General features: G+C 46.9%; 1 protein-coding gene across 4 annotated transcripts in view; it reads right to left on the minus strand.

The window, feature by feature from the left end:
- LOC142108810 (histone-lysine N-methyltransferase SETDB1-like) overlaps positions 1–5,183 on the minus strand; it is a 93,318-nt gene extending 88,135 nt beyond the window's left edge. For 3 of the 4 annotated variants that reach the window (XM_075192693.1, XM_075192692.1, XM_075192690.1), the window contains exon 1: positions 5,039–5,182. The gene's annotated coding sequence lies outside the window, so the exon portion shown is untranslated. Of the gene's footprint in view, positions 1–5,038 lie in introns of all 4 variants that reach the window. The other variant, XR_012680230.1, reaches the window with a different exon arrangement.
- Positions 5,184–24,753: the final 19,570 nt, after the last annotated feature.

Below are 24,753 nucleotides of genomic sequence, written 5' to 3' on the forward strand. Positions count from 1 at the left end.
GGTTCTACTGGGACCCTAATCTCCCTAAAACCTGGACAGGATCCAACTGGACCATCTCGCATTGGTTTCATTCCAATCGGTGCAGGGGTGTCTGAATGCATAACTGGACAGACAAGCAGCCCAATGATATATATATATCAAAGATTTTACTGTGATAGGGCATCCTCAGAATCATTCCTCCTCTTGTCTGCCTTACTTACATTGTTCACCATTCTGCGCTCTTGTTATAATTGCCATACCTACTCCCAGTGCCCTTCTTGAGTATGGTTCCAGTAGGATTAGGATAGAGAAGAGGTATCCTAGTACATGAGACAATGACTGGGGAGTCACCAGACCCATTGTGTTTAATAATGCCACATAAGTACCCCTTGAGTAAAATATACATCATGGGTATATCCAAGTACTTTTTAACTAAAAATGTTAACACTAAAATCTGAACATATCTTGGAGGGGGAGGCAGGGGATCGTGTCATTTTGATACCGCCCTTAATTATACATTTATGCAGCAGTGTTAATATGACCCAGGTGGCAAAGCCCACATTACCCAGTTTGCTGTGACTCACGTCATGGAGTACCCCATCCTGACCACTTCACTGAGATGTGCCAGGATGCGGGAAAACCAACAAGTTACTGCGGGAGATCTGTGCAGAATTAGGGAGTCTCCCGGACAATCCGGGGGAGTGGGCAAGTATGATTAAAACATAACCTAATTTATACACTACAAAGCATACAAGTATAATAGTCAACTTCTGTAAGCAAATCTGCATGCTCCAGACTGAATTGAATATGCCCCAGAGAGTACTAAGTAACACCATACAGTTGGCAACTATAATTGTCTGCTGGTGAAAACAAGTTCTGTGAATAGAGAGGGAGAGGGGGCTCTTCATATATATCTCTAATGCATGCTAATGTGCATTAAGGTTCAAGCATAGAATAATAATTGCAAATAACTTTTCTCATGGGCTAATATCTACACATTATCCTTTACTTTGAGTTGACCTTTCAGTTTGCATTTCTTGCTGTTACTTCCAATTTATGACCCTGTATCTTCAGTTTCTCTATTTCTCACTCTAAAATGATCCTGTTTTTAAATCTCTACACATCCATACGGATCATTTATGAGTAACCACAAGAGAAATTAACTCTTAAAAGGTTGTCCCAATAAGTACATTTTATCTTTAAAAAATAAATGGCTAAACAAATATTATTATTTTTTTAGGTGACCTGGAAACAAATTCAAGACAAAATTCACATATTATACTATCCATTTTCATGTTATTTAGTACTGATACTACCATCACCAAAAACAACCTCAGTAATATAAGAGTGGCTAAGAGCTGGCTAAATCCTATTTCCCATACAGTCAATGTACCAGGTACTTTCGGTGAAGGGGATTTAGCTGGCTCACTCTGAGCTGGCTAAATCCCCTTCCCATTCATGACCTGGCCTGCAGGGGACCAAAAAGGTACCTTCGGTGAAGGGGGTTTAGCTGGCTCACACTGAGCAGGCTAAATCCTCTTCCAATTCATGACCCGGCCAGCAGGGGGCCAAAAGGTACCTTTGGTGAAGGGGATTTAGCTGGCTCACACTGAGTGTGCTATTTCCCAATCAGTGTGGGTACCGGGTACCTACGGTGAAGGGGATTTAGTCGCAACCGTCATCTACACGGCAGCTACGGAAGCCCACAAGACAAAAAAAAAAAAAAAAGCAAAAGCATGCTTGTGCTGATAGTGCCGATAGAGCACTTAAACTCGGAACCCTGTGCTGCCCCCTGTATTCCGACATTTGGGGGCAGCAAAAAGAGGCACACCTGGTCCCTGAGAGAGGGGGGCCCCCCTGAGAGGGGGGGGGGGGCCCGGAGCACGTGCCCCCTGTGCCCCCCCCTTAATCCGGCCCTGTCCTGGCATGTGGTCTGCGATGGCTTACTAATTTTAAACCCACAACATGGCTCCTCCTAGTCTCCTTAGCGCCCGTCTTGTCCTACCGTGGCACTGATTTTTTTCAGAGTCCGCCACTACTATTTTGAGAGGGGGACTTGGTATGACCGCAAGGATGGCTGCTCGTTTTGACATTGCGGCGCTCTATTCCAACAATGGCAGCACCGGTTTGTGAGCTTAATAATAATAGTTTACAGTGGTGATAGCCACGGTGACTATAGGAAACAGGCACAGCAAAATTTAATTACTGTACATCTACTAAGCCTGTTTGTGGGGATTAAATTCCCTCAGCAGACTACACCTGTCAGCACTGTGTACCTAAAACATTGCGCACATAACAAACCACTAATAAATTTATAAAACAAAGAAAATAAAACCTACCTACAGAAATAGCCGCAGAGCAGCCAACATTTAGCCCAACTCCTATGGGCACTTACAGAACACTGAGGAGCTACAGGGGTTGCAACTCCTGAGTCCCCTCATACAAGCCAGGGTAGCAGAGTCCCTCAAACTGAATTAAAAAGAAAGAATAATTTCTGGCACCAAACTTTTTGGAGGAATTTCTGTTAAGGACACTGAAGCTCAAAGAGTCCCCGAAACTGGATGAAAGAGAGAGAATAATTTCCTTTTGTTAAGGTCACTGAAGCGCATCTTCCTGCCCTTTAAGAGATACTTCAGGCTTCTAGATTTGTCTGATGTGCTCCTGAATTCTACATTATTCTGTCCAAACCTGCCTAAAAGTGGACCTATACAGAGTGAAGGCATCAGTTTTGTGGTTTTAATATTCTTGAGAAAGTAGTCCTTGCGCTCACTAGAAACCAGTACCAGACGAATATTATTCAGGCGGTGCTTCAGTGTTTTCCTAGCAAATCAACAGGCTTCATCATCATCATCATCACCATTTATTTATATAGCGCCACTAATTCCGCAGTGCTGCACAGAGAACCCACTCACATCAGGTTTAAAACTAGTTCTGCCCACAAAATGGATGTGTGGGGGTAACAGGCTCGCTGCGAAGATTAAGAAGTCACGCAGATGAGGTTCAACACCAAGATCTCATCAATTGCATCATTCAAATTGTAGGAACTGTATAGTCAGTCCCCTGCAGAGCTTTGAAACAGACCACAGATGGCCAGGAATTATATATAGTGTAAACATACAATAAAACTGTCACTACTAAATGAGCTGGATGATGTACAAGCATATCTGTGCTTCACATACGAACTATATCACAGAATGTATATTCAAAAGAGAGTATACCAAGAACATGGGGGAGGGACTTGTTTCTTGTATATAGACAAAATATTACCACAAATAGTGGCATACATGCCAACTCTCCCGGAAAGTCCGGGAGATTCCCTAAATTCGGGTCAGTCTCCCGGGCTCCCGCGAGAGCTGGCATTTCTCCCGCATCCAGGAAATCAGAGAATCGCGTCATTTGACGCAATTCTCTGTGAATCACGCCATTTTGGAGGGCGGGAGGAGGCCAATTGCGTCATTTTGGCCCCACCCCTCGCGACGTAAATTACGTTTTCGCGGGGACGGGGTCAACACCCCGCCCCCCAGTCACGCCCCCTCTCCCAGAAACAAGTTTCCTAGAGTAGGCAAGTAATAATGGTGGTTTAGTGGGAACCGCAATAAATTAATGGCAAGTGTACCAAAGGTTATTGTATTTGTGTTTTATTTACTATTCATATACTTAAGTTTCATTTTTCCTACACACCATACAACAGGGAGTCTATTTCCTATCCAATGCAATGCAATGCACGGTTACCACATGCTTGCAGACTTTTGGCTGGCTCCCTCCGGGAGATCACTGAAGAGGGGTATAGGAAAAGGTGTGGAAGGGGCAGGGGCTTCGCGACTCGCGACAATTTGGCCCTGCCCTGCCCCCAGTTACCATCAGACATCAATGCTCACTAATACCACTTTCAGATTGCCACCCCGGCAATATCCCAGGTATATGAACCTGGGATATTGCCAGAGGACACCCAGGGAAATACCAGGGTAGACCGTGTTCACACTGAACACGGGTCTGCCCGGGTCTCCATGGCAAAATCACAAGAAGAGCTCTGATTGGCTTCTCTTGTGATGATGATTTTTTTTTTATTTTTTTTTAACCTTACAATAATGTTCGGTGAAACCCAGGTTTTTCAACTCGGGTCTCACCGGTCAGACCCGGGAATAACCCTCCAAAAGACCAGGGTCTAATTCCTGAGTAATGCCTCGGGTAGATGCCCTGAGACCCATTGAAACTGAATGGGGTATAAGTGATAGGCTGCTGCATCTCACAGTGGAGGAAAAATTTAACTACACATTATCCCTAAGCAAAAATGTATTTTATCACAAAACATGCACATTATATGTATACTGTACAAATCTTTGAATGAGCCTAAGGGGGGAATTTAATTAGCCACAAAGGGCTAGATTTACTTAGCTGTGGGTTTGAAAAAGTGGGGATGTTGCCTATAGCAACCAATCAGATTCTAGCTGTCATTTATTTAGCACTTTCTACAAAATGACAGCTAGAATCTGAATGGTTGCTATAGGCAACATCCCCACTTTTTCAAACCCGCAGCTTAGTAAATCTAGCCCAAAGTGTCTCCGGAACATCCGTGAGACACTTCACGGCGGAGATTTGACAGAAATCTCTGCTCATTTTTCCTTGCACCTGAAAAATCAGCAGAGATTTCTATCTTGTGTCCTGTATTAACCCTGGCAGGTGGATCAGATTCTAATGGATGAATGAACAGGGAACTCACACAGAAACAAGACACTGAGCAGCTGCTGCTACCACTACTTACTCCTGGGCTATCAGACAACTGTTAAGCCACCTATACTTATGTACTTTGTACGTTTAATACATTTATATGCAGGTGCACTATAACATACTGAATATATATATATACATATGTATATATATATATATATATATATATATATATATATATATATATATATATATATATATCTGTACATAAGCCATGTGCTGTAATTATATAGGTGTGATAGGACCACAGATGGTAATAAAACCCCACCAGGCGATCAGACAATAAGAAGTCTGCGCGCACGTGTCTCTATACCAGGGGAGGTCACTGTACCGACTAATGAAGAAATGTTCCCGGTACTTCCGATTCTTCTGACGGTTGCCGGGGTGACGGGTCGGAAGTCTCGCACCGAAACCAAACCGCCTCAGTTTGCCGACGGAAGTGACGTCACGGCTGCGTCTGGTCAGCGCGCGGGCTCGGCGCCTGGTAGAGTGGGAGGAGCCAGTGAGAAACTCCGCGCCTAGGGGAGGGCGGGATTATAAGGGGTGGGCGTGGCGAGGATAGGCTCTGGGAAACGGGATGGGTTTGAGAGACAGATGAAAGGATTCGGCAGTCTGAGGGGAGGCGGAGTTATGTAAATGATACAGCATGGGGCGGGGCTGCCCGGTAAATTGAAGTAGAGTGACGCTTGGTTTTGGGCGGGGCAACAGGAATGATTGACAGTTGGGGTGACAGCTAGTACATTGAGCATGTAAGGAAACACAGTGCAATGTAAATGTATTTAAGTTCATGTCTTTTATAATGGGCATATGGATCAAAAGGAGAAACTGTTCTTGGTAAAGACAGGAGGGGTTTATATATTGCTTCCTCCTATAAATCTCATACAGATATTCAGAATTACATCCTACACATGCGATTAGTACTAGTCGGGGCAGACGAACCCCCCCCCCGCCCTACCAGAACAGAAGTTTGCGCATGTGCAGTGAGGCTCCTTTAGGACAGTGGTTCCCAAACTGTGTGCCATAGGCTTCCTGGGGTGCCTCTGTGCAGGGCCCTCTTAAGAACATCTTGGGCCCCCGGGCACAGCAGTGCACCGGAGCCCCTATATAAATAAAAAAAAAAGATTATATATATATATATATATGGGCCCTGCAGCCCAGGGGGGGGCCCGTCGGAGGCAGCAAAAAAAAAAAAACCTGAAAAAAAAAAAAAAAAAGACTACTTACCTTGCGGTCAGCTGGCGATCAGGCTCCCTCCATGGTCTCCTCCTCCGTCGCGCTCTGCAATGGATGTTGGGCGGGCATGATGACGTCACGCCCGACATGCACTGCGAGCGCCGCACGGAGGAGGAGACCATGGAGGGAGCCAGATCGCCAGCTGACCGCAAGGTAAGTAGTGTTTTTTTTTTGCTGCCTCCGACGGTCCCCCCTGGGCTGCAGGGCCCCCAGGCACCTGCCCATTGTGCCCAATGGGAAAGACGGCCCTGCCTCTGCGATCTCACAAGGGTGGTAAGCAAGTTGGGGACTACTTGTTAATTATTTTGACTTAGGGCTGCCTTGAAATAATTATGGAGACCCTAAGGGTGCCTTGAACTGAAAAAGTTTGGGATTCACCTCCTTAGGACATTGGGACAAAATAACCCCCGCCATGTTCTGCCCAAATGCCGCCCTCAAGTGCATACATCTTGGTAATGACCTGTCCCTTTTGCAGCACGCTAATTGGAATGACCTGCCAAAATTGGTACTGTAGAGAGGTATGCTTCACTATGCATGAGCGCAAAGTCTAAGGAGTGTATTTACTAAACTGCAGGTTTGAAAAAGTGGAGATGTTGCCTATAACAACCAGATTCTAGTCATTTTATAGAATGTACTAAATAAATGATATCTAGAATCTGATTGGTTGCTATAGGCAACATATCCACTTTTTCAAACCCACATTTTAGTAAATCTAGCCCTAAGGGGCATATTCAATTGTCGGCGGAAACGCCGAAAATTTCGTGGCGCGCGGACTATTACCGTTATTACATTAAAAACCGTTATTATGGTAGTTTTCTCGCTGGATTTCAGCTCGCAGCTCCCTGAGCCGCGAACTGAAATTCAGCTTACTATTACCGTAATAACTGTAGTAGTTTTAACGCAGCGGGGAATCGGAAGAATTGAATATGCCCCTAAGACTGACATCGGGACTTCACCAGGGATCCCCGCAAAGGGACATGTACTTCCAGGGCCGGTGCTAGGGTTCTCGGTGCCCTAGGAAAAATTTCAAAATATACCTATTTTTGCTAACGAGTCAAGCCAGCAGCTCAATGGACAAACCAAACAATGGAGAGGACAGTGGGCACCGTGCTGCGTACCTTTACCTAATTGAAAGCTGCAAGAAACATATATATTCACACAGGCCCTTGCAGCAGGGGCAGACTATACCAATCTATACCAATCTAATTCAGCTAACGAAGTAAGGGCTCAACCCAAAATGTCACATCATCTCCCAGAGATATATCCATTCCACAGTCCTTGGCAGCATCCTGGGACACTTAAGTACTACTCTCTTTCAGGACAGAACTAGTATGGAGGGTGGGAGTGGAATCTACATCGCATATTTGCCAACTCTCCCGGATTGTCCGGGAGACCTACCTAGATTTCGGGAGTCTCCCGGGAGAGCAGGCAAGTAGCCCGCATACTGCAATTTACTCGCCAAAATGACGCGATTCGTGGCCAAAATGATGTGATTGACCGCGCACCGCCCTCCAACCGCGCCTCCTGCCCGGGATCTCCCAGAACTCACTATTCAAAGGTTGGCAAGTATGCTACATTGCTAGTATGTACCAGCACCAGTGGAGAAGAATATAGCCACACACAACTGAAAACAAAACGGTCCAGCCTGAACCTATTCCAGCGTGTGCAGGTACAGCAGGTAACTGTTGTTTTCTTTTTGGCTGCTGCAGTGTTGTTTTCAGCTTGGGTGTCATCACCTGAACTCCTCTCACCTGCAGCTCTATCTGACACCTGCCCTGATTGGCTACTACTGGTTTAAATACCCGTCAGCTTCACTGTCCCTTTGCTGGTTAAAGCGTTCACACACTTGCTTCTCCGTGCGCCTGGTTCTGTGAATAGCACGGTTGGCTTAGTGGTTAGCACTTCTGCCTCACAGTGGTCATGAGTTCAATTCCCGACCATGGGCTTATCTGTGTGGAGTTTGTATGTTCTCCCCGTGTTTGCGTGGGTTTCCTCCGGGTGCTCCGGTTTCCTCCCACACTCCAATAACATGCTAGTAGGTTAATTGGCTGCTATCAAATTGACCCTAGTCTCTGTGTCTCTGTCTGTCTGAGTGTGTTTGTTAGGAAATTTAGACTGTAAGCTCCAATGGGGCAGGGACTGATGTGAACGAGTTCTCTGTACAGCGCTGCAAAATAAATGGTGATGATAATCTGCCAGCTTCTAATTTCTGCCTGGATGCCGACCTTGCTTTTTTGATCGTGACCCTGACCTCTGCCTGAATGCTGAACTTGTCTGTTTGCTTGTGGCCCTGACCTCTGCCTGGATTCCGACTTTGCCTTTACATCTGAGATATCTCCTCCCTGCTGCAGGATTGTGGTGGCAGCTATTCACTCCATCAAACTCGCCTGTGTCAGCAGTGTTTTGTTGCAGTACAGTTTTACTGCTCAGTCTTGCTCCAGCATTTTCCCTGTTACTGTGCTGCTCTCTAGCTCCATCTCACACAGACCACAGCTGGTACTACACCATCCTCTTCACACTGCCAATCTGTTATACTGGTGGAGGTTGGTACTGCATCCTCTTGCTAACTCAGTGTTCCTGCTTTATCTGGTCCAGGAGTATCCCTGCTCAGCATCCCACTGTCAAGTCCTCTGTGGTGCCTACCTCCCAAAGTTGAGTTATCACTACTCGAGTCCTGGGGACAACCGAGTACCAGTGAACATATCTGGGGCCTGATTCATTAAGGATCTTAACTTAAGAAATTTCTTTTTTAAGTCTCCTGGACAAAACCATGTTACAATGCAAGGGGTGCAAATTAGTATTCTGTTTTGCACATAAATTAAATACTGATTGTTCTTTCATGTAACACACAAATATCAACTTTAAATTTCAGTCTACAAATAAGCTATCAAGTATTTGTGTGCTACATGGAAAAACAATCAGTATTTAACTTATGTGCAAAACAGAAACCTAATTTGCACCCCTTGCATTGTAACATGGTTTTGTCCAGGAGACTTAAATAAGAAGTTTCTTAAGTTAAGATCCTTAATGAATCAGGCCCCTGGTTCTATGGGAAAGGGGGTTGCTATAGGTGAAGTTCTCGTCAACAACAGGTTCTAATAACTCAACTTGTAGGGTGATTTGTGACATTCTGTATTAAAACTGATTCATCTCTTGACCTTGATGAATGTAAACAATGATCTAACCAACCTACTCATGGTTTGTTTGTTTTTTGTTTTTTTAAATAAACTTTTTTATTGATTTATTTTGAGGTACAAAGATGAAAGTCAAATATATATCAACAGGTGTTCAGGTACAGTGGTTATCAACAAGACAGTATAACCAGACATAAGCAGAGTCTATACAAAAGAGAGGAACCAATGTGTACCAAGGGATAGCTTTATGCAAAAGGTTTTAGGGGAAAGACGTAAAAATGGGTGGATGACTGGGGGGCAGGGGGAGAAAAAGGTGTGAGCGGCAAGGGGTATCAAGGATAGGCCTGGGCAACAGTGTGTAGGGCAGCCTGCTGACTTGAGTGATAGTTAACATGAGCCAGTGGATTTCCTGCCAGTAAAGGCGTATTTTCGGGCAAGTCCACCATATGTGCAGCAGGGTGCCTCACTGACCACAGGCCCGCCAACAGAGATTCGAAAAATTGGGGAAAACGGAACGAATGCAGGAGGGGACCCATTACCATCTGTCAAAAGTCTTGTGAGCGTTCTCTTTAATTCAAACTGATATTGACGTTTTAGTCAGATTAAGCCTAAGTTTGGTCCATTCTTTCGGGTCCAGTACCTCTTCCGCGTCCCCCTTCCACGCCAATTCATTGGGGTCCTTTGGGGATTGATTTTGTTGGAGCAAAACCTGATATATGGTGGAAATAAGGTCCTTGGTTAAAAAGGAACCGGCAGCAGGGTGTCTCCAGCGGAGAACATTTCACAGAATAGTTTCTGTGAAATGGGGAGTTTGAGAGAGGTAAAGTAGGGTCGGAGTTGAAGGTATTGGTGAAATACCTGTTTGTTGCCGTGTATTGCAGAGGGCTGTGAAAGTGAGGAATACTCGCATGGGGGCCAGGTCTCTGGCAAAGAGCAGGGTGTGTTGTGTCCAGTAACGGAAAAAGTTGGTGCTCTAGTCCTGAGGGGAACACAGATGAGTTCTAGAGTGGGGCGAGCAATGTGTAACCGGAGCGCAATTGTTAGGTGAATGTGGCTACGTCCAATATGAAGAGGGAGAATTTGACTGTGGGAATGTGGTTGACTGCTTTAGGCCTCTGGTTTTGGGGTGTCCATAGGAGGGAATATGGGGAGTAGTACGCCAATAAGTATCATTCAATATGTGTCCACCCTCTTTGCTGTGTTGGGGAGTTCCAAGCCACACATTGAGAAAGGTGAGTAGTCACATAAAATTTCCGCAAGTGAGGGACTTCCAGTCCTCCCGATGTCTGGAGTCCGCATGCGTATTCTGGGCTTTCGCGCTACCCAAATAAACTTTGTTAGCGATTGCTGCAGATTCCTCAGGACATGAGCAAGGACATGGATGGGAAGGGTCTGCCAGATACATAGTAGTCTCGGTTGGATATTCATCTTAACACTGGCTATGCGCCCAAACCAAGAGATGTGGTGCCTGGTCCAGTGGGTTAAATCCTGTTTGATAGAGTCTATGAGGCGGGGGATGTTGACTGCGTGTAGCTGAGGGTAGTCTTAGTGAGGTATATTCCTAGGTATTTAAGTTTCCGATGTTGCCATCGAAAAGAGTAATTTTCCTTAAGAGTCTGTATGAGAGAGGGAGGTACGTTTAGGGCCCAGAATTTCTGATTTATCGGTCTTTATCTTTTAATTAGACAATTCACTATATTTTTGGATTTCTTGGAAAAGGTTTGGTAAGGTAATGTGGGGGTTCGTGACGGTTAAGATGATGTCATCTGCGTATAGTGCAATTTTATGGTTGCGAGTAGCTGTTTTGATTCCCGTGATATCTGGATTCAGCCTAATGCGAGCTGATAAAGGCTCCGTAATTAGGGCGAAGAGCAGGGGAGATAGTGAGCAGCCCTGATGGGTGCCATTATAGGTGGTGAATGGAGCCGAGGTGAATCCGTTTGCCAGGATTGCAGCTGAGGGATTATGGTACAGAGCCGCGATACCTCTGCAGAAGGCTCCCTGAATCCCCATGTTCACTAAGGTGCGCTGCATGAACAGCCAGGCCACTCTGTCAATCGCCTTTTTCGGCGACTGAGCAGGGAGAGCTGAACGGGAAACAGAATGCATTCAATCAATAAGTCTTCTGGTGTTATCTGAGACCTGTCTATTGGGCGCAAATCCCACTTGGTCCAGGTGGACCAGCGAAGGCAGAACCCTACCGAGTTTAGTGGCATGTATTTTCGCAAAGAGTTTTAAGGCAGTCAAGTAAGAGCGAGATTGGTCTATAACTGCCAGAATCTGTAGGGTTCCGATCCGATTTAGAGATCACTACTATCCCCGCGCTGGTGGTAGCCTCTCATGCTTCCTTTTAATGGAGAGTGTTTGAATCTGTTTGAGGAAAAGGGACCTTTTTATTGTATTATTTAAACACGTGACATGTGCACATATTATCCCCAGACATCATAGAATTAGAGTGTGACATAATAGAGGCTTATCCCATTCTTGCCTACTTTCGGCAAGTGTAATCCGGCAGAGAGGCATGACTTGAGGGAGGGGGCGGGGCGCGGCCAAATGCGACATTTCGATGTAAATGCCGGTTTGTCGTGGGGGACGGGGCCACAATGATGCAATTCACTGCCCAAACGCAATAATGACGCAATAAATGACTCACGTCATTTAGGCTAGGCAGTTGCGGGATACGGGAGACTTGCCTGCTCTCCCGGGAGTCCGTGAAACTGACCCGAATTTTGGGAGTCTCCTGGACATTCCAGGAGCAGGGGCGCACGGAGGATTGTCGGGGGGGGGGGGGGGGGGGGGTTTCTCCCCTCCGACCCAAAAAAAAAAAAACCCAGAGAGAGCTGCTCCGTTTCGTCAGCACTGTCCTAAACAGCAGCCACGGCGCTGTCTAAGAAGCGTCTGTGGCGGTGCTGTATACAATACAGCGCCGCGGCTGCTGTATAGAACAGTGGCCACTTAGTTAGCGCAGGGGGGGGGGTTTCTAGAGACTCAGAAACCCCCCCCTGCATGCGCCACTGAGGAGAGTTGGCAAGTATGGATTATCGGGAGATCCCTATTATTAACATGCATGCCAGCCCAGTTTCCTCAGTGCCCAGACCGCCACATGTCTGATATGGACATTGCAAAAGGGAAACAGTAACAATACACAAGACGTGCAAAATATATACTCGGAAATAAACAATCCTCCCAAACTCCACCTCTATACCCAGCCCCAACTAAGGTATGGCAGCATTCCTACAATAATAAATAATCCAAACATAAGATCCATGTAGCCATGGTATCAAGAAATAGATTTCTGTAGTTACCCTAAATTCTAGAGCCACTTAGTGTGGCAGATAAGGGAGGGGGCCATAGGCAAACCGAGGGAGGGTCCAGTGCCTGGAAACCCCCCCTCCAAGCCTGGGGCACTGTATAATTGAGGTAGCTGAACACTGCCCCCGCTTCACACGGCTCTGCTTGAAAAGGGAGAGCTGTGTGCACCTAACAGTAGTGCATGCAGCATTGCCCATGTATATTATAGGGATAGGAAGAGTTGGAGAGCAGCCAAGCACTGTCTAATACTATAGCCACGCCCCCATGCATGCTGGTCACGCCCACTGGTGGCGTGGTGTGGAAACCCCCCTCTACAAATCCTGCATTTGCCCCCGGGGACAACTCATACTGAAAATGACCTTACAGTTATTGGTTCTCCAGTATAATAATTACTGTGTGGCTATATTGTGTGTACAAATGACAATTTATATGCCCCTACTGTATTACACAAGAACGCCCCCAAACAGTACACTAATATGTGTCAGAAAATGACACTCAGAACACCATATTAAATGTTACTATATAACCATAGTCCTTTTACATATTTAAATGTTTTTCCAGGAAAAGTATATTGAGAGTCACCTCAAGTATGTCCTGGGTACATTATTTACAGTGTCTCCGGATACAGAAAAAACAATTACGCTCTACAATTAAACCCATGCGTATAATATGAAATGACAGATGTTTTAAAATATCTCAGGCTGGAGGCAGATTTACCATAGATTGTTCCAGACTTGTGGCGCCTGGTAGGCAGATGTAGAGCAGCCAGATTGTTTATTGAATTTTGGATCCATTAGAAGGCTTGAAGTGGATCTAAGGTGATAAGAGCCAGGTGCCGCAGGTGATGAGTCCGAGCAGATAACTGGCAACTTCTCTAAAAAGTGTTAGTAGGTTTTTCAGACAAAGTGAAGGCTTCACCTGACTGCAGGGACATCTAACCGAGGTCTGATAGCATGTTGAAATGGTGGGTACTGTAGTCAAAGTAAAATAGCAGATTGTATTAAAAACTACATCCGCATATTCTGCAGTCTATAGGCATATGGGGTTTGAATATAGGAAGTAAATATTTTAAAGGAATAGTCTACCATTGTATAACATCTCATTTTAAAATTAAATGTTATAGACCATTAGAGTCTATTTTGCAACTATATCACTAACTTGCAGCAGGGGCGGACCCAGACATTTGCCCTACCCGGGGCGATTTTAGGGGGTGGGGGGATTTAGGCCCCGCCCCCTTTTTGTGGTCTAAGGCTGCCGGCAGCTGCACAGTGTGTGCAGGTCCGTTCAACAGTGAAAGTGTGCTGTCCCGCTGCTCTGATTGTGTTTAAAACACAATCAGAGCAGCCGGGCAGCACACTGCCCCTGCTGAACGGACCTGCACAGTGTGCAGCTGTCGGCAGCAAGCCCCCCACACATTTAATCTATTGCTCAATCCTGCCGCATCCATCTACGTAATATTGATCACATCCGGCTCTTCCTATCCCAGGGAGCCACCAAAACTATCATCCATTCACTAATCATTTCCCATCTTGACTATTGGACTATTGTAACCTTCGTCTCCCCTTCGATCTATACTTAATGCCGGTGGTAGCAATTTTATCGATACTATACCGACACAGTTTAGAACGACTAATGTAATCCAGGTGGTGGGTCCGGCCTTTGCCGCTTTAAAAGCGCCGTTTTCACTAGAGCCACTACAAGTGACATCGTTTCTTCCTGTAGATATTTGTAAATCTTACATTTTAGCTCCGGAGGTAAATAAACCTGCCAGAAACTGACTGTCTGCAATATGGTAAGTCCATATTTTGAGCTTGTCGCTCTGACAGTACCGGTATTTTTTAGTCGTCCGGTGTTGATAAATCCTACCACAGACCACTTAATGCGGCTGCTAGACCTATCTTTCTGTCACTCCGTTCTTCTGGCTCCCCTTCCTCTACAAACCCCTCACCCTCACCTACAAGGCTCTCTCCTACTCCACTGCCCCATATATCTCCAACCTCCTCTCTATTCACACTCCATCCCGTCGCCTGCTGTCAGGATGATTCGGGGGGCGTGGGTTCGAATCCCACCGCTGCCACCAATTTGTCACGAACGCGCTCCCAGCTGCCGTGACGTTGGGGTGTTTGCTGTATGAGGTCACACACGATTTCAGCCCGCAGTCTCTCTCACCTATCACACAGGTTCTTAGACCTATGGAATCGCCCTCAAACACAGCGCTCTCACCCCCCCCCCCCCCAGACACTTCAGGTCTAGCCACCACCTATTGGGTACAGGCAATAGGACCCCAATATACTGTCCCGCACTGGCACACAGGCTTCTAGTTATCCACAAACTAAAAAGACCCACAACAGCACACACAGGGTTAACTCTTCACACCTCCAGACTGTTACACAAATGTACATACAAGCACACACAGCTTGTTAATCAAATGTATCAACAAATCACACACTGGCATTCCAAGGGTTAACCTGGACGAGCAATCTCCTCTACAAAGGCTATGGATTATTTAGAGTATCAAGGACACAATTTATTAAATTTTAGATTTAATATACAAAAGGTACAGGGCATTCAGATAAAAAGAAAAATAATGAATAAACAAATAATAAATTTGACATAACAAGCAAAAACAGTTTAAAATAAAAGAGATAACGTACAGAGCATTACTTACATATAATAATCTGTATGGCTGGGGCAGGCAGAAATGATGGACAGTCCTTCAATTAGATTGATCCCCAAAAGTCTGACAGTTTTTCCCCTCAGAACACAGATTTTTAAGCAAACTCAAATGGGACGGCATTCTTGGGGGCAGTGTGAATGCTAATGCGGGGGGCGGAAATGTCCCCTGGGTGTTACCTCAGGTTTGGTCAAACTATTCCTAAGTTTTGACCTGTTGGTAATTCCTCACAGATATATCTCAGAGAAATAACACCCCCCTCAATAAACCAGTCATATTCTCCCGCACATTTAAATACCAAACATAATGGAATTACAACAATATCCAATCTCATCCTGAAATACATGTGCCTATGGCTGTTCCCTGTGTAGTGGGTATCTATGTTTCAAGACCCTTGTGTGGTTTTGGCCCCTCAATACAGAGTGGCATCCAAATTTCCCAAAATATGAAAAATGAATTAATTTCCTTTCAAGTGCACATTTCTATATACCGGCATAAAGACCATAGAGGTTTTATACAAGAGTCTCCAAGATCCTCACCTAGGCGTCTGGCTCTCCAATTTACACCTAGGGGTTAGTTTGTGTTTATAACCCTATTGAAAGGAAGTCAATTAGCTAGGGAAATACAGGATCAAATACAATGGATGTCTGTGATCTGCATATCTTAAGCTGGTCTCTGCACAAAGGGTTTACCTAATTCAATTACCTCCTAGTGGGCTTAGTTGGTCACACATTTATCTGAATTGAAGATCAGGTTAATTTAGGTATTCATGCAAAGATTTATTTTGGGTCCTGACATCCAATATTCTATTTCAGCCTATCAGATTTATGCTCTCAACCTGACACCTGCATTCAGTGAATGACCATCTCCTCTCATCCCCTCTGATCAGCACATCCTACTCCCGAATCCAAGACTTCTCCCAGGCTGCCCCGATCCACTGAGTTGACCTCCCTTGTTCTATCAGACTCTCCCCTAATCTGAGCAATTTCAAACAGGCTGTGAAAATTTACCTATTCTTAAAAGCCTACCAGCCATCCAGCTAACCATCTCCCTATGCTTCATTACCTCACCCTCTCTCATCCTCTCTCCCTCACTGCGCTCCTCTTGCTCTGACCCCCTCCACTGACTCCCCCTTGTGTCTGCTGGCTGTTTGCCCTCCCTTTAGGTTGTAAGCTCTTGCGAGCAGGGTCCTCTTCCCTCCTGTCTCACTACCTATTACTTCTGCTCCAGCTACTCTGATACTAACTATGCTTGGGGCGTTTGGAGTTTTAGGGATAGATTTACTAAACTGCAGGTTTGAAAAAGTGGAGATGTTGCCTATAGCAACCAATCAGATTCTAGCTGTCATTTATTTAGTGCACTCTACAAAATGACAGCTAGAATCTGATTGGTTGCTATAGGCAACATCTCCACTTTTTCAAACCCACATTTAAGTAAATATACCCCTTAGTGGTACTCATTTTTGTTTACTGTTCTTTGCTGGCATACCTTGTATGGTCTATATTTGTAATCTGTACTGCGCTGCAGACAATTTATGGCGCCTTATAAATAAAGAAGAATAATAACTTGTCTGCACACCATTATTGTACTACACTTGTATGTGAAAATCACTGATTTGCCTTTCCAAGTGCAAGGGGCCTCAAGTGCTAAATACATACAATTGTAAATGTGAACACAAATTATGCAAATGCACAGTATATCAATTTTGTACCAAAGTGCAGCTTTGCATCACACAAATGCACTTACGTGCAACTCTAAATCTGGCTTCATAAGGTTATTATGTTCTAAAGAAAAAAATGTCAGCAAAGGTGAGTAACTGTTCATTTAATTTCAAGGGAGCAGATCCTATCATGTATTATTTTCAACCTTTAGCTCCCCCTCAGAGTGAAGATTATGCTAAATTAAAGCTGGGTACACACTACAAAAATTTTCGACCAATGTGTTATCTATAAAGATTTTACGAACGACTGAAAAAAAAAAAAAAGCCGATTCATGTGTATACACTATACACGTTTTACCTTCAGATCTGTGCTCTTCATCTGTCATAACCATTGGCTGAAAATATCATGAGGTAAATTTATCAGGCTGTGGGTTTAAAAAAGTGGAGATGTTGCCTACAGCAACCAATTAGATTCTAGTTATCATTTATTTAGTACATTCTGCACAATGACAGCTAGAATCTGATTGGTTGCTATAGGCAACATCTCCACTTTTTGAAACCCGCAGCCTGATAAATTTTCCCCCATGACTCTATGGAGATCCTGATTGTGAGTGCGTACACACTGCAGGATTGGAAGGAGGTTGTTTCATGACCGAATGACATTATTAGTTCAGTTTAAAAATCAAATGAAACGATATGATGTGCTTTGGAACGTTAGTCGTTCATTGTTTCAATGTACAAACTAATGCAGTATCGGCCTTACTAGGGGACTGATCCAAGAATTGGTTTTGGAGTGTTTTGGGTATATGTGAACTAAAGATCATCTCCCAGGTAAGGAGCGTCTCACACACGTCATGTGATAATATGCAAATGGGCTGTTTCGTGGAATTATTTGGTCAACCCTCTCTAACGTCAGGCTCCATGTTGGTTTACCTCTTCTGCTAAATGATTCCATTTTTTCCGAATTTTAGTTCCATCGTCCATTTATCCCAAACCAAAAGTCACAGTCGGCCAGATTGGAGCTTAGCTATAGCAAGTGCTGTTTATTATAAATCCTTCCATCTGCTATTCGAGTCCCCAAATTGGGAACTTTGTATTGAAAACAGCAGTGACAGTGGCTAGTTAGGAGCCAGCAATTTTGTAAAGAAAAAAACTTGTTGCATGCAGAATGCACTTTATCTTAGCATGTCGCAGTACTGACACATTGACCTATGTGTAGTAAATCATGCTCTTGATTTAGTTATAGGATAAATGATGCTCAAACTGTCTGGTGCCTTTGCTGTGTTTCTGCTTCTGCACAGGGACGGATGCCTAACTCGGATGAAGCGGTCGCGTCTGGATGCCTGGCAACCAGACGCACTATCCCCGGCAGGGCAACGGGGAAACAGGACAGGCGCAACACAAAATAACTTACCTTATAAACGATGGTCACCTCCAGTCCGCCTCCGATATCCCAGCTGCGATCTGATCCCAGCAGATCCGCAGCCGCAACCCTTGTCACCTCCAACCACGTCCCTCTAAGAAAGAGACAAAGATTACGGCCGTGCCTACCAGGTAAGGGCTGTCCGAGAATACGGCAAAGAACGAGGACACGGTCAGTCCAAGCTCACTTGCCGCCTCCTCACTTTGCTCTTGCCAAGGCACGGGGGACTACAGGCACTTGAGACAAGGACTGGTCTCGCCTCAAGTACCTGGCACACCTGCCGGTGAGGGCCGAACCGAAAGGGGAATCGAGCGTGATACTCACCGGGACACTCTCACTTACGATCCTGTTCTCCTGCACCTTCCCGACACCTGCGGATGACAAGAACACACCGCCTCCCTCTTCACTCTCAGTAAGACTAAGATGGCACCCACAAAACTAAACTGACTGCAACAGCGACCCGACCCTAACAACACTCTTATGGTCGGCAACGCAACTAAGTCAAACAACTATGACTAACTAGGTGTGGTGCACTAACGGAACTGCTCACTTACCACTACGGGGAACACCAGCCGGTGTTCACGGACTAAACCGGAGGGCGGTTCCTAACCCCCTCACCCAGGTCGTACCAAGAAGCTGCCTTCTTGCTATGGGGTCACCCACAGACCCTAAGGACCGGTTGCTTCAAGCCCGGCTAAGGCTCAGTGGAACAGCCCACTAACCCGCGGGCCGACTGCCGCACGGAACAGCCGATCGAAACTGAACCGCCCGACTGCCTGTACTCGGGTATCTCACACGTGTCCTTACGTCCGGAGCCACAGGTCCACCTGCACGGAACCGGCCTTGGGGACCCTCAACCAGAACCACGGGCCGCCCCTGGAACTGCCTTAAGGTGTGCTGCACTGCCACCAACTCACTTAGCCACCCCCTCTGGGTACCAGTGGGACCTAAGGGACAGGAAAACTACGTGTGTTCTCCCCTGACTATGTGTATGCTGGTAACTACACTTGTCCCCACAGCACGGGTTAGCACAGGAAACCACAGGAACAAGAGCCTACCTTTAATGGGGGCCTGACGTCTTGCCCCTGAACACAGTTATGTAGCACACCCCAAAATACCGTAATACAAACAATACTCGCCGCACAGACAAAATAAATGCAGTATACAGTACTTTGCACGCTACTTACCAGAGCACACCGCTGCTAGCCAACCAGCCGGTTGCTACAGCACCCACAGGAGCCTCCGCTCTACTGTACCTCCTAACTCTGTGTGCTCACCTTACACAGGACCGCGCCTACACTCACGAGGCTCTCACACCTCTACCACACCACCAGGGCCGTCTGCCCTTCACACCATGGGCCTCTTGCCCAGTTGCACACAGAGCCTTGTGCTCTGATTAATGGGCCTCAGAACCCTCTCTAACTCTGGGCTCTGAGCCCACTAACTAGGGCCTTGTGCCCTGCTACCTAGGGGCACTAGCCCCTGCCTACTGAGGCCTGTGGCCTTCCTATCTAGCTGAGGGCCTTGTGCCCTTTATAGCCTACGGGCTACCAGCCCCCTACACAGGCCCTGTGGCCTTCCTATGGCCTCTAGGCCACTAACTACCTAAGGGCCTTGTGCCCTTGCACCTGGGGCTCTCACGCCCCCTGCCTAACTAACTAACAGGGGCTTGTCCCCTTTATCAAAAGTATTGTGGCCTACTGGCCCACTAACTCATGGGGCCTAGTGCCCAAGTCCCTGGGCCTTGCGCCCTTAATTTTCCGTCCCCACGGGCCTTGTGCCCGTCCGTGGCCCCGGGCCTAGTGCCCGAATTTAACGTTGAGACTACTTACCTGCTCTGCGCAGGAATCTCAACTTGCCACGCCGTCTTCTGCCTTCTTTCTCCGGGTCTTCCACACCCTCCAGCCTGCGGCGCCTCTTCTCCGGTTCGGCGCGGGACTTCTGTCTTCTTTGGAGGCGGGGGCGCTCTCAGCCCTTACAAGGGCTCCCCGCCGAAGATCTCCGCTCCGCCGGCTTCTATTCTTGACTCGCCGCTCTGGACGTCCCACGACGTCCTTGTCTCTCCACCGCCGGACTCTTTCTGCCAAAATGGCGCCACCCGGCGACTTATATAGTCGCCGGCGTGACGTCATTAGCCGGCGCGAGCGCTGAATGGCTCGCGTCGGCGCCAATCTTTTAAATGGCCGGGTGCAAGCCGCGATTGGCTTGCGTATCCGGCCGCTGATTGGCCAGTGGGGAAAGATGAGTACTGATTGGCTCATCCTTCCTCCGCGGACGGGACCTGCAGGAAAGAAGCCACGATACCGCTGGATCGATGGACGGGTGAGTAACCTCCTTCTTCTTTCTTCACCCTTTTGCTGGGCACAGGGAACAGAAACATCTTCAGCCCCTCCAGGGGCGCAGCGACGCCGGAAGTCTTCGCCCTCTTCACGGGCACCGGGCACATCTCTACAGCGGCTGTGTAAGTCATCGTCACCGGTAATTACGCAGCCCCTATGTCTCTATTTATAGGCAGCTCTGGCAGGTTAGGGTGCCAGAGTAATGGGTCATGGGTCACTTTGCTCCAGCGCTCCCTAGTATTGCTTCTCAGCATCCAGTCTGATTACTGTTTACGACCTTGGTTTCCTCCTGACGTCTTTCCTGGTAATCCCTATTGGCTTGGTTATTTGATCCCCTGTCTGACTTTGGCTGCTCTTTCGGATTCCCCTTCTGTATTTTCACATCTGCAGGGATATGATTCGGCTTGCCTGACCTCTCTGTTGGATCACCCTTGTGTACTGTTCGCACAGTTTCAACCCAGATCGCCTGACCATCTTATACCTTCTAGTTGCTTCGCTGATAACTCTCTTTGAGGACCGCGACCTGAACGTCTCTCGCAGTGAAACCCAAACTCACCTGCAAGAGTCTCTGGCGAACACCAGAGGCGCGTTAGACTCCGCAACTCTCTGCTAGGTTGAGCCAATGTCAGCAAGTAACCTGTCACTCACCGGACTGTGAGTGCTTCTTCCCGGACATTTAGGAACCGTGGCCGTCCTCCATCCTGAGGGTCTGCGCATGCGCAGCCCTTTCCTATACTTCAGTGTATGTCCCTTTAACTCTATTGGCAGATCAGGCAACCTCCCTATATTAAGCACCTGTGGTCAACACCACGTTGCCTGATCTTGGAGTCTCATTCCCCATGAGTCTCTGAAGGTGTTCCTGTGTTTCCTCGTTTATTCAGCCCAGCTGATTCCTGTGGTTTCCAAACCACTTCTACCTCTGTGGTTTCCAAACCACTTCTACTACTGTGGTTCCCATACCACTTCTACCATCTACTGTATCATCGTGACTGTGAGCTGATTCCTATCCGCTGCCTCCGTGCACTACAGTCTTCTAACCACTTCAACTCTACCTTGTATCATTGGGACTGTTAGCTGATGCCTATCCGCTGCCTCCGTGCACTACAGTCTTTCATTCACATCCACTCACCTGTTCATGATTGTGACTGCCAGCTGATTCCTATCCGCTGCCTCCGTGCACTACAGGCTTCAACCTGCAACTCGTCTGTGTTTCATCATCGTGACTGCTAGCTGATTCCTATCCGCTGCCTCCGTGCACTACAGTCTTCAACCTGCAACCCGTCTGTGTTTCATCGTGACTGTTTAGCTGATTCCTATCCGCCGCCTCTGTGCGCTTCAGTCTTCAGTCCTTGTCAACTCTCCCGTGTTTCCTTGAGTCTGCTGCCACTATTGCTACCCGCTACTCTCCGTGATCAACTGTTCCAGTTCAACTCTGCTCTGGTGTCCCATCGTTACTGCACCTGCTGGTTGCTATTGGCTACCTCCGTGTTCCCGCAGAGACCCGCTGCTGTTACTTCTCAGTGCTACGCATCCATCTACTGCTGATCCGCTCTCCACGCCTTCCTGGGTTCCCTGCTGGTCTACCTACCTGTGCGCTGCACCTGCTAGACCACCGCTTCACCCATCCAGGGACTTTGCATCCTGCCGGCCTCCTGCCGTTCAGGTATCTCTGCACTTCTGTCTGACTGCCTTCTCCTGAACCACGGTATGCATACTTCCCATTGACTGTGCTGTGTATTGCATACCTTGCTGGACTGTGTTGGTTCTCCTCTGGAGTGTACTATCCGCTGAGTCTATTGCCATCATTGACTGTGTTATCTCATGCTGGATTACTTCAAGAGACTTTCTATATTGGCAGTGTTGTTCAGTCATTTATACATTTATATTGTGCATATTACTGTGGATCAAAGTCAAGGTGCCCGTGTATATATTGTGTTGCAGTCTCTCCCCGTGCACCTCCTCACATATATATTCAGTGGTACAACTTGCTAGTGGCAGACCACTGACCCCTGTTTCCAGTTTCACCTGCTCCAGTATCCTCTCACATAGCAGTGGTACAACTTGCTAACGCAGACCACTGACTCCCTGGATACCTCCACTTGGATTCCATTCCTTCACTCAGACAGCGGTACAACTTGCTATCCGCAGACCGCTGATCCTCATCACCTCCTCGTTTCTGTTGGACATTCCTCCTCACTATAGCAGTGGTACAACTTGCTACCGCAGACCACTGACTACCTTCACGTGTCCTTTGTCCATACAGTTCCTCGTGTATTACTACCTCCATATTGCCAGTGCTGCTAGTCATAGACTTTCCTGAGCATCTCATCATCTGCTATTTCCTGTTCCGTGATCACCCTGCTACCAGAGTACCATATTACCACCTATACTGCTCTGGTAAGCCTATCACCTGGTGATCCCTGGGTAAAGACTCCTAGTGCCCGTGACAGTAAGATCAGGCCATGACAGACCCAGATACGGAACCTACCGCTAAAGAGATGCTGCAGCATCTGGTCAGCCGTGTGGAGCAACAGGATGCTCGCCAACAGCTGTTACTTCAATGTTACCAATCATTAACCTCCCAAGGAACATCTGGACAGACTGTTACAGCTAATATTGAAGCTCCTGTGCTTTCCTCCGTTTCCCCAGTGCCATCCCAGGTGTCTACAGCTCCTACGCTTCACCTGCCTACTCCGTCAAAATATGACGGGGACCCCAAAACTTGTAGAGGTTTCCTTAACCAATGTTCAGTCCATTTTGAACTCCAACCTCAAAATTTTTCTACCCATCGTTCCAGAGTGGCCTATCTTATCTCATTGTTTTCGGGACAAGCCCTGGCTTGGGCCTCCCCCTGTGGGAAAGAAACGATCCAATTCTACAAGATAGTGCCAAATTCATTTCCACGTTCCGAAGTGTGTTCGATGAACCAGGTCGTGTGACCTCCGCTGCTTCCAGCATTCTTCGTTTGCGACAAGGCTCCCATACAGTAGGACAGTATGTCATTCAATTTAGGATCTTAGCCTCTGAACTTCAGTGGAACACTGAAGCATTAGTTGCCGCCTTCTGGCAGGGGCTCTCCGATAAAATTAAAGATGCACTGACTACCCAAGAGCTTCCTTCGTCACTAGAAGATTTGATCTCTCTTTGCCATCGTGTAGATATGAGATTTCGTGAAAGAGAGTCTGAGAAAACAACAGCTGTCAAAGCACCTCTTCGTTTAAACCCTCAATTTCGTCCAGCTCCATCCTCTGTGATTCCCATGGAGATAGGACTGTCACGGGCACTAGGAGTCTTTACCCAGGGATCACCAGATGGTAGGCTTACCAGAGCAATGTAGATGGTAATAGGGTACTCTGGTAGCTGGGTGATCACGGAACATGAAATGATGGCCGATGAGATGCTCAGGAAAGTCTATGACTAGCAACACTGGTAATAATGAGGTAAAGATACACAAGGAACTGTATGGACAAGGACACGTGAAGGTAGTCAGTGGTCTGCGATAGCAAGTTGTACCACTGCTATAGTGAGGAGGAATGTCCAACAGAAACAAGGAGGTGATGAGAGTCAGCGGTCTGCGGGTAGCAAGTTGTACCGTTGTCTGAGTGAAGGAATGGAATCCAAGTGGAGGTATCCAGGTAGTCAGTGGTCTGCGGTAGCAAGTTGTACCACTGCTATGTGAGAGGATAATGGAACAGGTGATACCGGAAACAGGGATCAGTGGTCTGACATCAGCAAGTTGTACCACTGAATATATATGTGAGGAGGTGCACGGGGGAAGACTGCAACACAGGATATACACAGGCACCTTATACACGATCCACAGTAATATGCACAATATAGATATATATATATGTAAATGACTGATTAGGTCTGCAATCTAGAAAGTCTCTTGAAATAGTCAAGCACAATGATAACACAGTCAATGATGGCAATAGACTCAGCGGATAGCAGACTCCAGAGAGAACCAAACACAGTCCAGCAAGATATGCAATACACAGCACAGTCAATGAGAAGTATGCATACCGTGGTTCAGCAGTAGCAGTCAGATGGGATTGCAGCGGTACCTGAGCGGCTGGAGACCGACTGGATAGGAAGTCCCTGGATAGGAGAAGCAGCGGTCTAGCAGGTGCAGCGCACAGGTGAGTAGACCGACAGGGACACGAATCCACAGGAGTCAGCAACACGTGGAACTGGACTCATAGGAAACCCAGGAGAATGGAGATGATCCAGCAGAGGGTAGTAGAAGAGATACAAATCCAATGCTGACAGGA

Source organism: Mixophyes fleayi, chromosome 12 (assembly GCF_038048845.1).
Source record: "Mixophyes fleayi isolate aMixFle1 chromosome 12, aMixFle1.hap1, whole genome shotgun sequence".
In the NCBI taxonomy this organism is placed as follows: domain Eukaryota; kingdom Metazoa; phylum Chordata; class Amphibia; order Anura; family Limnodynastidae; genus Mixophyes; species Mixophyes fleayi.